The 12,357-nt window shown below is 44.8% G+C and overlaps 1 protein-coding gene and 1 non-coding gene across 6 annotated transcripts in view; one reads left to right on the top strand and one right to left on the bottom strand.

Moving 5' to 3' along the window:
* Positions 1 to 525: 525 nt before the first annotated feature.
* TRNAL-UAG (transfer RNA leucine (anticodon UAG)) lies at positions 526 to 607 on the bottom strand. Its single transcript has one exon. It is a non-coding gene; the product is annotated as a tRNA-Leu (tRNA).
* Positions 608 to 5,353: 4,746 nt separating this feature from the next.
* The window catches only part of EEF2K (eukaryotic elongation factor 2 kinase), a 55,733-nt gene continuing 48,729 nt past the window's right edge, over positions 5,354 to 12,357 (top strand). For 4 of the 5 annotated variants that reach the window (XM_078381228.1, XM_020799558.3, XM_020799559.3 and 1 more), the window contains exon 1: positions 5,354 to 5,491. The gene's annotated coding sequence lies outside the window, so the exon portion shown is untranslated. Of the gene's footprint in view, positions 5,492 to 10,862; positions 11,138 to 12,357 lie in introns of those variants that run through there. The other variant, XM_078381229.1, reaches the window with a different exon arrangement.

Here is a 12,357-nt window from a genome sequence, read left to right as displayed (position 1 = left end):
TGCAGGTTTTCTCTGCATTGCTTCCGGTTGCGCATTTGATATTTTCTTATTTTTCCCTCCGTCCCAAAGAGGCTGCTTTTCTTCTTAGACCTCCTTTTCCTTTTCTTCATCTTCTTTCAGAAGAATGAGATCCAGTCCTAATATTTCATACAAACAGTGGTCTGGATGGAGGAGTAAAGGTCTCTATTGAATCAGCAGTAAAGAGTTACAAATAAAGTGAGTCTAAAAATGGTATAAAATTGGGATTACTGGAAATAATCTCACGAGAAGACAAGACTGGCTGGAAAAAAGACAATAATGCTAGAAAAAGTGGAGGGTAGCAGGAAAAGAAGACGCAGCAGGAGACGGATGGGCTCAGAAGGGCAGTGGTATAAATACAAGTAGTGTACTTTCCTATGAAAGCACGGACATTCCCTGGTTGTTTAGAGAAACAAATCAGGATTGTTAAAACACATGATCTTACTCACACACATACAAAATAAAAGGGGCAGATCCGAGTTACAAGGGCTGGAAAAAAAATTATTTTGGCAGCGGTGGGATTCGAACCCACGCCATCGAAATGACTGGAGCCTAAATCCAGCGCCTTAGACCACTCGGCCACGCTACCACCTGGTTAGAAAGGGACTCTAAACGGTATTCAAAGCAACGCCGGGAGATTCGTCCTCCTTTCTCACCCTCTCGCAAGCATGATATTACCTGGCAGAAATTACCCTGCAACGCCACGCCATAATTTCATTTAATATAGTAACGCGCTCCATTCTCTCGGCCCTTCGCAGGCGAAGCAAACCGGCGGCCTTTTAATGGATCCACCTAATGGCGATCTCCATACGAAGGCGCCGCAGCCCTAGCGTGCAGTTGCACGCTCCCGCCACAAGGAGGCAATGTTCTCCAGCGTTTTCCTCCCAGCCTTAAAACACGTGCTTTGCTCCTTTTAAGTCCTTCCTTCTTATTAACTTATTAAGTCATTCTGGACCTCTTTAACTGTATCACGTGCCTTTGCATTATTTCTCGATGGATCTTTACGGTGTGCTGGAAGGATGCCTTCTCATTTTAATGCGGCTTTCTTGTTTTGCATTTTATATGGTTTTTTTAAATATATATATTGGGAGTTCCCTCCTCAAGACTTGTCATAAATTCTAAATTATAGGTAAAACACATATGCTACTCTGCTTTGTGAACTGTGCTGCGTGGGGAAAGGCAGGCCATAAAAATCTGGGCTTGAGCCACTGCTTCGATCCAGTTTGGTGAGCTTCTGAACTGATAATCTGCTGGCTTTTATTCTATATTATTTCCCCCATAGATGCACATTAAGTAGTAGAGGCTGTGCTTTATTATTATTATTATTTTTGCAACACTGCAGGTCTTCTGCACGGATGATCCTGTTCTGCCTCTCAATCCTGCCCTCATCTTTAAGTCTCTTACCCAATCTGACCCTGTGTAGAGAGATAATCATGGGACACATACTGTGGGTTTTTTTTTCCTTAGCCCTCCTTTTGGATAAGACTAGCTTTTGGTGGAAGGGACCAGCAACCTTCTATCTACTACTGAAAATACGTACACAGACCAGGAAACCCCAGTAGATCCACTGCATGAACATCATCACAGTTGGGATATCTGGGTATTTGGGTTCCGTCCTCAAACCTTATGCCACCAGCACACTCAGCTCTGTAAAAGATACCATGGAACCTAAGAAGGGCCCTGCTGGATCAGGCCAAGGGCCCCATCTAGTCCCGCTTCCTGTATCTCACAAGTGGCCCCACCAGATGCCTCTGGGAGCACAAGAGACAATGAGATCCCTATCTCGATGCCCTGAATCTGGCATTTTGAGATACATTCCGTCCAAGCCTGGAGATTATATACATCCCCATCACGGCTTGTAACCTGTGATGGACTATTCCTCCAGGAATCTGTCCAATCCCCTTTTCAAGGCATCCAGGCCAGGTGCCATCACCACATCCTGTGGCAAGGAGTTCCAGAGACTAACATGCTGGGTCAAGAAATAGTTTCTTTTGTCTGTTCTCAATTGGAGTGGATATCTCCTGGTTCTGGTATTGCGTGAGAGGGAAAAGAGCTTCCCTCTATCCACTTTATCCATCCCCTGCATGATTTTATATGCCTCAATCATATTCCCCCTCAGGCACCTTTTCTCTAGACTAAAGAGCCCCAGACGCTGTAGCCTTTCCTCAGAAGGGAGGTGCTTCGGCCCAGTCCTCATTTTGGTCGCTCTTTTCTGCCCCTTTTCGAGTTCCACTATGTCGTTTTCGAGGTGCGTCGACCAGAACTGTACACAATACTCCAGGCGCGACCTTACCAGCGTTTTGTACAAGGTCATTATAATGTTGGCCATTTTATTTTCAGTCCCCTAAGAAAACTTCAGTCCACACACAACCTTCCTGACAACACCATCCTAGCTAGTACAATGGATGTAGAGGCACTTTGTATACTAACAATCCCACACAAAGACAGACTACGAGCGGTCACAAACACCATTCAAAACAAGGAAGGAGCCCACACAATCATCACCGTCCGTGACTTTGTACTCACACACAGCTACTGTATTTCACTTTTGACAATAAAACCTCCCTATAGATGAATGGAAGTGCAATGGGCACTCACCCGCACGGTTCCACGATATGCACACATTATTCATGGCTGACCTGGAACAAGCCTTTCTTAACTGCTGCACCCAAAAGCCACTCCTCCATTTGAGGTACACAGAGGACATTTTTCTGATCTGGACCCATGGAAAGGAATCCCTAGAAAAATATCACCATGATTTCAGTAACTTTCACCAAAACATCAACATGCAGGGGTTGTTTGGAACAACAATGGAACAATGTATGCAACAGGTGGATTTTCTATGCAACTGCGAAACGACAACATGGACATCTTGGCACCAAGCTGAACCGGAAACCCACCCACTGATACACCTACCTGTTCTCTTCCAGCTTCCACCTGAACACACAACAAAAACCACTTTATGCACCCAAGCCCTAAGATACAATCATATCTGCTCCAACTCACAGGACAGAGACTCCAAACCTAGGGATCTATAAAATGTGTCCCTCGGACTACAGTACCCACCCCAGATGATTAAGGAACAAATCAACAAAGCAAGGCGCATACGCAGAAGTATCTTACTGCCAGACAGACCCAGTGGACCAAATGACACCGCTAGTTGTCACTTGCAGTCCACAACTGAGACCACTCACAGGCATCGTAAGCAATCTCCAGCCCATCTTTGACAAGAACTCACACCCCTCCAAAGCCCTTGGTGGAAGACCCATACTTGCCTACAGACAACCCTCCAACCTCAATACTAACACACAAGCCACAAAACAGCAACACACACAGGGGCTCTAAACCCTGCTACAGACCCAGATGCCAACTCTGCCCACACATCTATTCTGGCAACACAGTTACAGAACTTAACAATGCCACATACAATATCACTTGCTCATCAGTTAATGCGATCTATGCCATCTTTTACCAACAATACCCCTCTGCACTCTACAAAAGCAGGTCAACAGTCACAAATTGAACGTCTGAAACCAAACTATACATGGAAACCTGCCTCCAAGCATTTCAATCCACCAGGACACTCCGCAGAAATTTGAAAGTCACTATTTTAAAACAGAATCATTACAACTCAAGAATACAGAGGGAGACACCTGAGATAAAACTTATATGCATGATGGACGCCCGTACAAATGCACTGAATATAAGCCTAGGTTTCTTAAGTCATTACCAAATGTAACACTTCTGCTGTCATCTACTGCCACTGTTATTTTCTTCACAACTACCAAGCCCATCTCTCATTACAAGGCTCAGAGGTAAAAACTGTCAGCAGTCCCTACATTGACACATGTGATTCCTTTGCTATCTTTTTAAACCTTTATATTTAATATACTCTTTTTCTCTCCCTCTTGATCTTCAACTCCCACACACATACACCCCTCCTCTCTCCTTCCCCCCCCATCTTTGCCCAGGCCTCGAGTCTGCTTTTTGTCTCCTGAGGAATTTTTACAACAGAGCCCTAAAACAACATAAGCCATAAATCACTGCATGTAAACGGATCAGACATCCAAAAGCCAATGAATATTTAGTATGAACCTGATACAGTATTCCATTCACCATTTCTGATGAAGTGGCTGTGCCCATTAAAGTCTACATTAAAATATAGTAGTCTTTTAGGTTTAATGAGTGTGTTTTTTTTGTTTTCTCTTGTTTTGTTTCTTTGGATTTTGGCTGATCTACTTGCACAGACTAACACGGCCACCTCTTTCAAAACTCCTGTGAAATGCAGTTGTGTTTGTCGGCTGTGCTTGGCAAGGACTGTTTTGGAAAATCAAGAGAGTTATCTATGCTATGTCATCGTTTGTTGAGGCAAATAAAGGTGAAGGAAGAGAAAGAGGGAGGAAAAAAAAATAAGTCCAAAAATGTGATCTCAAAGGCTTTCACAGCCGGCATCTGATGGTGGTTGTAACTTTTTTTGGGCTGTCTGGCCGTGTTCTGGAGGTTTTTCTTCCTAACGTTTGGCCAGCATCTTCAGAGGACGGGAGGAGGAACTCTTGTCTGTGCTCTGGTGTAGTGTGGGATGGGTGAGTATTTGTAGCTGTGGGATCAGGGCTTTTGTTCTTTTCAGGAGACTTGGTGTTTCTGGGATCAGGGTGTTTTTTTGTTATGGGTATTTTGTTGTGATAAGGGGGGGGGATAGTCTTTTGTGTGATCCCTGCATACAAAAGACTAGCCGATTGACACTCATCAATCACAGTGACAGATCATCTCCTTTTACAGAGAACAGCTGGCCATGGGAAAGTGTGGGCCAAGCCTGGGTGTCCTTGGGCCAGCTGCAGAGTTCCCCGACAAGGAGGGAAGGGGAAACCACTGCTGAGTATTTCATACCTAGAACACCCTGACAAGGGTCCCCATAATGTGGAACCTGACTTGTGTCTGGCCCCAAGCTGGAGGTCACGAGATCAAAGTCCACAGCCAGCAGCACTGGCCAGCAGGCCTAGGGGTCATCGCAGTTTCCCCCCCCCCCCATTGTGATCAGGGGGAAGATCGGCGTGTCCCCCCCCCCCTTTCCCCAGGCTGGCTGTCCAGAGACCACCCTCTTTTTGTCCTCTGGCTTCTGGGGAGTCTGACCCACCCACCCCCGTCTCTGTGGGTCGCCGTGCGGACCGCCTTCTCGGGAGGAGGCGAAGAGGGAGGCGCTGCTCCGGGCCGAGCCGCAGAGCGAGGAGGAGGAGGAGCGGGAGCAGCAGCCTGGAGGACAGCAGCTGTGGAGCTCGCCTCTTGCTCGCCGCGTCCAGACGACCAAGGGGGGTCCCGTCCCGCGGAAAAGGCGCGCCCACACACGGCCCTCGCCCGGGAGGCTGCCTCCGGCGCCTTTGCCTCCCTCCCCGAGGGGGACCCCGCGGCCGTCGCGCCCCTTCGCTTGCCCAGCCGCCCCGAGCCTCCGGCTGCTGCTGCTGCTGCTGCAGGAAAGGTAGGCCGAGGCACCCGCTGGCGCCGTGGGAATGGGGCTTGGTGGGGGGGGGGGTCGCGGACGCGTGTCGACCAGAAGCTGGAAATATTAAGGGGTTGGGGGGGGAGATCCCAAGCCGCCACCCCCCTCCTTGCCCTCTCTCGCCGAGCTCCCTCCCTCCCGCGCGCACACCCGCGTTCCCTGACACGTCTGAAGGCGGGAGCGTTCGCGGGAACGGGCGGGCGGCGGGGCCCTCGGTGGAGGGGCCGGCGAAAATGAAACGGAAAAGAGACTTAACGGAAGGAAACCCCGGGTTTATTTTATTTATTTATTTTCAAAAGGGAGGCCAGATCCCGGTGCTGAGAGAAACGAAATCTGTGGTGTTCAGAGTATATATTTTAATGTTGTTTTTTTGTTTATGTGTGTGAGAGAGATTTTTCTGGTAACTAATTTTCTCTCTCACGGCGGTTGGGAAACTCGCCTGTGTGTTTGGTTTTATGTTGCTTCGTTAGGTACACACCAAAGTCTTATTTTATTTTATTTTATTCTATAGGCTGCCCATGACCCCGCGAGACGCTGGTTGTTATATTTAGGGGGAATGGGGGGAATCTGCATTAATTTTTCTTGGGAAAGGCAGGTGGAAACAATGGGAAAGAACCCCAAATCTCTGTTAGTGTTTAGGCTTCAGGGGAGACTTCTCCAAGCTGGGGTTTTCCAGATGTGGTCGACTACAACTCCCATGATTCACAAGCATGGTCCTTGCCGATTGGGGAAGTATGGGATTTGTTGCAGAGCTGATCAGGAGGGCATCCATTTGAAGGACACCTGTTTTAGGGTGTCGCAGGTTGGTTGTGGAAATGTTGCCCGCCAGGTGTTTATGCCTACAATGCCCATCAGCCCCATGCAACACAGTCCATGAAAAAGGATTGTGAGAGTTCTTGGTCTTAGCATTTGTAGGAGCAAACGATCTGGATTTTGCTTCAGAAGAATTAGGCATTCTTTTACTGATTTTCCAGGTAAAAATTGCATTATGGTAAAATGGAATTATACATGCAGATTTTAACATACAAAATCACAGTGATAGCAGATTAGCCAAAACAACAAGTTATTCTAGCTGTCTACTAATTTCATGAGTTCCTGGTCTTTATTCATTCACCGTACCATTTTTTTAATTGGTCGCTCTCTCCATGCAAGAAATGTTCAGCATCTTGCAATAAATCTACATGTCAAAGACTTACTTAAAAAGAAAGGAGCATTTAAAATGTGGATATAGCACAACGTCAAAGAATTTCTTGGATCCAGAGGGTAACCAAGGATGCGACACCAAAGTGGATGAAAAAAAGGCCAAGACAGGAATCTGGACTGCTTTGATGAGGTGGAGAAAGTTCAGCTTGTTCCAGCTGATCGCTCAAGGCAGATTAAATGGAGAGGAAGAAGTGGAGGAATGAGAAATATTTGTTTGGCTGGAGAATTTGAGACGCTGGTTTGGATATAACTGTTATTTTAGCGCTGCCACATTTAAAGTCGGACTTGATAATGCCCAGCCTCCAGTAGGCAAGGAACTAGAATAAGAAGATTTGGCTAAAAGCAATGAAACTTGGAAAATTCAAGTTACCAGCTCCACAAGGAGCCCTTTAGTACGATGCACTTCCATCACACCTTCTTTGTTTTGGTCTTGGGTCATGACTTGATGAGCTGTCGGCTTTCCAGATATTTTAGATTTTAGCTCCTGGAAGTCCGGGCTGGCAGGACCAGTGATCTGTTGAATACTCGTTAGAAAAAAAAACCACATTAATCACTTTTGTCCTCAGTCTGAGCTCTTCTCAGCTGTGACTCTGTCGGGAGAAAAACAGGAGTCCGGGGTGGGCCCTCTAGAATTTCATCCGCCCATCATCCTGCCATCGGATGCGAAGGCCTGCGGCAGCCAAAAATGTCGGGAGAGGGGCAGGTTTCTCACACCTGGTGCAAAGGATAAAAAGGGGCTAGAGATGATGGTTTCCAAAACCCCTTCTTCTTCTTCTTTGATATTCCCTTAAAACAGCTGTAATGTTGACAGTCTCCGAAGTCTTAAATGCAGTGCAGTTACTGCTACAGTATTAAATTATGTAGTGCTTGTCGCAATTTATGTTTACTTCCGTGTTTGCTGTCCAGCGAATAGCACTCTAATCTCTAACCTTCCTGGTTCATTTATTTATTTTTATCGCTATCTCACTCTTCCATATGAAGAACTTTGGGCCACTAATAATAATTAAAAAAATATGTTTACTGAAAATGTAGCTTTTCATCTTTGCTTTCTTCTCTCCCTTTGCTGTTTGGAAGTGTCTAGGGCAGTTTTTATATTACAATTATTTTAAATATTGGATTGTATTCCCAACCGCTTTTGAGTTTTGTGTTGAAGGGAAGCACCGTAGAAATATTTGTAACAAATAATAAACAGCCTGCAGAAATGCAAACACACACAAGTGGCATTAGAATTGGAATTCTCAAGTCACAAATATCTAAGAAAATGCAGTATCACTGCTAGCAAGGAATGGCAGCTAAACCAATTTAACACTTCCTCTCTCCCCCTCCAAAATGTTCTATAAATAAATGCATTTTCAGCTGGTATGTAGGTGACCCTTGGGGGGGGTTAGTTTTTTTTTTCCCTGCATGATCCTCCTCGTAATATTTTTGTTGGAATACAAGCAAGGAGGAAAACAGCCACAGAGGCTGCTTTGGAGAAGAGTTTAGATATAAATATCCCAAGCAGGACAAAACAACCTCGGTCTCTAGCAGGATGGAGATCCATATGGAATCACTTGCTCTCCCGTTCTGAAATCAGGTGAATGCTAAGCCTTTTATCTGCTGCCTGGTTGCAAAAGTTGTGTTATGTGTATTCCCCACATCTGTGGCCTTTTCCCCAGGCAGAGAGATAGATGGAATCGTTGCATTTGGTTGCTATGATCTATCCTCCACTGAAATCTGTTCCAATGCTGTTTATTGGCAACCTTGCAGGGAGGGGTGGGATGGGGTAACATTTGTTTTGCTGTGGTTTTTTATTTTATTTTATTTTTGACATAAGGAAAATCATAGCTTTTTGGGCATGGCAGAAGATGCATGAGTTAGGAAGCTCCTTTAAAGATAATAGATTTTTCCCCCCTTCCTCCCCAGAGGAGGAGGCCACTTGTTAATTAGCGACAGTATGTGATGTTACGCTTTTTCAGAGCGTTTTTTGCTTGGCCTAGCTTTTTCTAGGCATGTGTCCTATGTGATATTTGTTCAGAGGCAGGAACAATTTGTTTGGGATGCTAGGCGATGTCACTGTGCCGTTCAGGGAGAGAGCATTCTTTTAGAAAACTAGCCTTCTAGCCACATCGTGTGTATAGTGACTTGTAAAATAAGCCCGGCTGAGCTTCCTCCTGGGTAAAGATGTTCCATTGATCACAACAAGATGGAGAGCTGAGTCAGCAGACCCAGGATTGCACTGTAAAAGGGTGTGCGGAAGCGTAGTCTTGTGGATTTTAATGGCTCTGACTGTTATGTAATGGAATTAGACTTTCTGTAATTTAGCCCAGAGCACACATGATCTGTTTGCCTGCCTGGGAGAAGGCGGTTCGTGCTTTAAAAGGAATCAAAAACGGAACAAAACAGCCGATTTTTCTGCTACCTGCCGTGGGCTGCTTTTCCATTATCTCAGTAGAGAATTTTCCCAGCCCATTTGATAGCAGGGCGTTGCTGTTGTGTCACAGCGCCAAAGACACTGGGTCAGCAGATTTGCCTATGAGCAAGCCTGCATATTTCTTTGTCCACATAAGGACAGGGAGTGGATCTGGAAAGGGAACAGATGGTGGTGATTTTTTTGATTTTTTTTTTTTTTTTTGGTAAATATAACTGCACAGCTACCAAACCTACAGTAATGTTAAAATGATGTAATCTGTGCTTCTGCGGGCCAGGCGGTTGCAAAATCTCCTACTGCTTGATTCTGTTGACAGTGCTGTGTTGTGTTACTGGAAAGCTACCCTGATGCTTTATTGTGGACCGAGGGAAAGCACATGACGGTCAACAGATCCACCTCTGTTGAATGTAAAGAAAGGCTTACTGTAAGCCTAGAACTCTGCATGCAACGTTGCATAAGAACATGGTGTACAAAGACAGTGGTGCAGAAATGTTGCATACAGTCCTTGGCTTTCTTGAGGTTATGACCCAGTCATCCAGCTCCTTGAAAGCTAGTTAAGATACAGTGGTGCCCCGCATAACAAGCACTTCGTTTAACGACGAATCTGCATAGCGACGATTTTTTTGCGATCGTTTTTGCGATCGCATTGCGATGTTTTAAATAGTAAAAAATCGCTTTGCGATGATCTGTAAGTTGTTTCGCTTACCGATTTTCGCATAGCGATGTTTTTAGAACAGCTGATCGGCAGTTCCAAAATGGCCACCGGGTTAAAAAATGGCTGCCCGCAGTGTTTTTGCGCCCATTCCTCGCTTACCGGGCACCAAAAATAGCGGTGAATTTTAAGCCCATAGGAACGTATTAAACAGGTTTTAATGCATTCCTATGGGCTTTTTTATTTCGCATAGCGACGAATCCACATAGCGACGATTTTTCCGGAACGGATTATCGTTGCTATGCGGGGCACCACTGTACTTGTTTCAAGGCCTGCTATACTAATAAAATCAATTTTCCAATACCATATGGGGCCCCCCAATGTTTTCAGATGGTATTTGTCCAAAGATATATAAAAACTTTCCTGCACTTCTCAATGCAGTTTAATCTTTTAGGATTAAAATAATATACATAATCAAGCTTATACTCTTGAGTGCATGCAGGAATAAATGCAAATTGTTGTCAGTAACAGATGATTCAGGGAGGAGAGGAGATAATAATTTGGGCGGGATGGTGGTGGAGGGTTTCCTGTGGTTTTGATATCAATTTAGAGAACATTTTTCTAGTTCTTAAAGCTGCAGATAGGGTAGGAAGTCTATAAGTGTTGCCTTTTGAAATCCAGCACTAGAGCCATAAGCAATGTGAAAAAAGAGGTATAAACATATTGGTTTCGTTTGTGACATTGCACAGAACTTGGGAAGTTCAGTCTTTCCTTGTCTATTTCATTTCACTTGTATCCTTCCTTTCTCCCAATTCAAGGACCAAATGCCTTGAGGGGAGTATAACAACAGATATGTAAATTAAAATATTCAAAATGGTATGGAAGGTGTTGTCATAGTAAAAAAAAACCCACATTAACTTATATAATAATATGGAAACAAATATGTGGCACAAAAAAAGAGAGAGACTTTAAAAAGCAAAGAATTGGAAAGATGACCAGAAAAGCACAGCGCAAAGCTATTTGTGTAGCGTGATGACAGCTGGACTAAAGTTTCTGTGCAGAATTTGGAAGACCTTTTAACAGGAGGAGGGGAAGTGCAGAGTGTATGTAACACAACTCTGTAGAGAGAACAGGACATTATTTGGCTGTGCATTAAAATAAATTCATCTCCGGAGTTACCAGACCAGTTCGACTACTGTTTGTAGATCAACCTGGACTTTAGCCGTCGATCTTTATCTTTCTTTTGGCAGGAAGAAGCATCATCTGCATGCATTTCTTTCTCTCTCTCTCTCTCCCCCCCCCCAGTGTGCCCACTCTCAAGATGGCACCAGCAGTAGAGGCAGAATCCATGGTTTGAAAGGTCTGTTTTATTTTGGCACTTGTGTGTGCCAGGGCGTGGGTGCGTGTTGTTCAAACAGTGAAAGTACAGGGAGTTCTCCGGGAAGTGAACAGCTCCCTGTTACAACTTCTGTCGTGCAGATAAGATCTGAAGAATGGCTGGCTGGATTTATTTCAGCGACTTCTGCAGGCGGTGGGACACGCCGTATTCAGGGCTCAAGCATGAGACAAGAGGGTTGGGATGTTTTGTGTTTGAGATTTCCATTTTGAGTACTGTACTTTCTGAATCTCTCTGTAATTTATAATAACCCCACAACATTTCTCTCTGATAAGGCTCTATTCCTGCGTAAGGTGTGCGTGCCTGTGTAACAGGATTGTGCCAACACCACCCCAATTCTCTCAAGTAAAGTTGTAGGAGGTGTGTGTTTTCCTGCAAAATTTCTCCTCCACCACCGTTTCCCTCACATAAGGTATGACTGATTCTGATGCCCCCCTCCACGTTTCTTCTTGTCAAATTATACCCCAGATTAAGGTGTTAACTACAGTGGTGCCTCGCTTAACGATTACCTTGCTAAACGATGAAACCGCTTTACGAGGAAGTTTTTGTGATCGCTATTGCGATTGCAAAATGATGTTCCTATAGGGAAAAATCGCTTAACAATGATCGGTTCCCTGTGCAAAATGGCTCCCCACTGTGCTTTAGGACGGATTCCTCGCTTTACAGGCACCGGAAAATGGCCGCCCTATGGAGGATCTTCGCTGGACACTGAGGTATTTAGCCCATTGGAACGCATTGAACCAGTTTTCAATGCATTTCAATGGGTTTTTAAATTTCGCTTGACGAGGATTTCGCTTAACAGCGATTTCAACAGAACGGATTATCCTCGTCAAGCGAGGCACCACTGTACTTCCAAGCCCTGGGCTGCAAATGAACCAAATAAAATAAAATGAATGAAGCCATATTCGTGACGTGTGTGTTTTTCAGCAATGTCCTTCCAAAGGCTATGTTCAAACAGGATGTGGATTGCCTGATTGTGAAAGTGTTTTCACTTCAGCCTTTTTTCATCATGTGCAAAAAAACCCCCAAACTAAAATAAAAATATTTATCTTATATATTCTATTTCTCTCTTTTGTTTTGTTTTTTTCTTGTACTGGATTGTAAACAAATTTGCTTAAGAAGAGTTGGCTAGGGTTTTCCCCCCTCCCTTTTCTTAAGCTCCGTTTATTTTATTCTTTCTGCTG

This window comes from Pogona vitticeps, chromosome 13 (genome assembly GCF_051106095.1).
Source record: "Pogona vitticeps strain Pit_001003342236 chromosome 13, PviZW2.1, whole genome shotgun sequence".
Lineage (NCBI taxonomy): Eukaryota > Metazoa > Chordata > Lepidosauria > Squamata > Agamidae > Pogona > Pogona vitticeps.
Note: the sequence above shows the minus strand (reverse complement) of the source record. Positions and strands in the feature narration are given on the sequence as shown.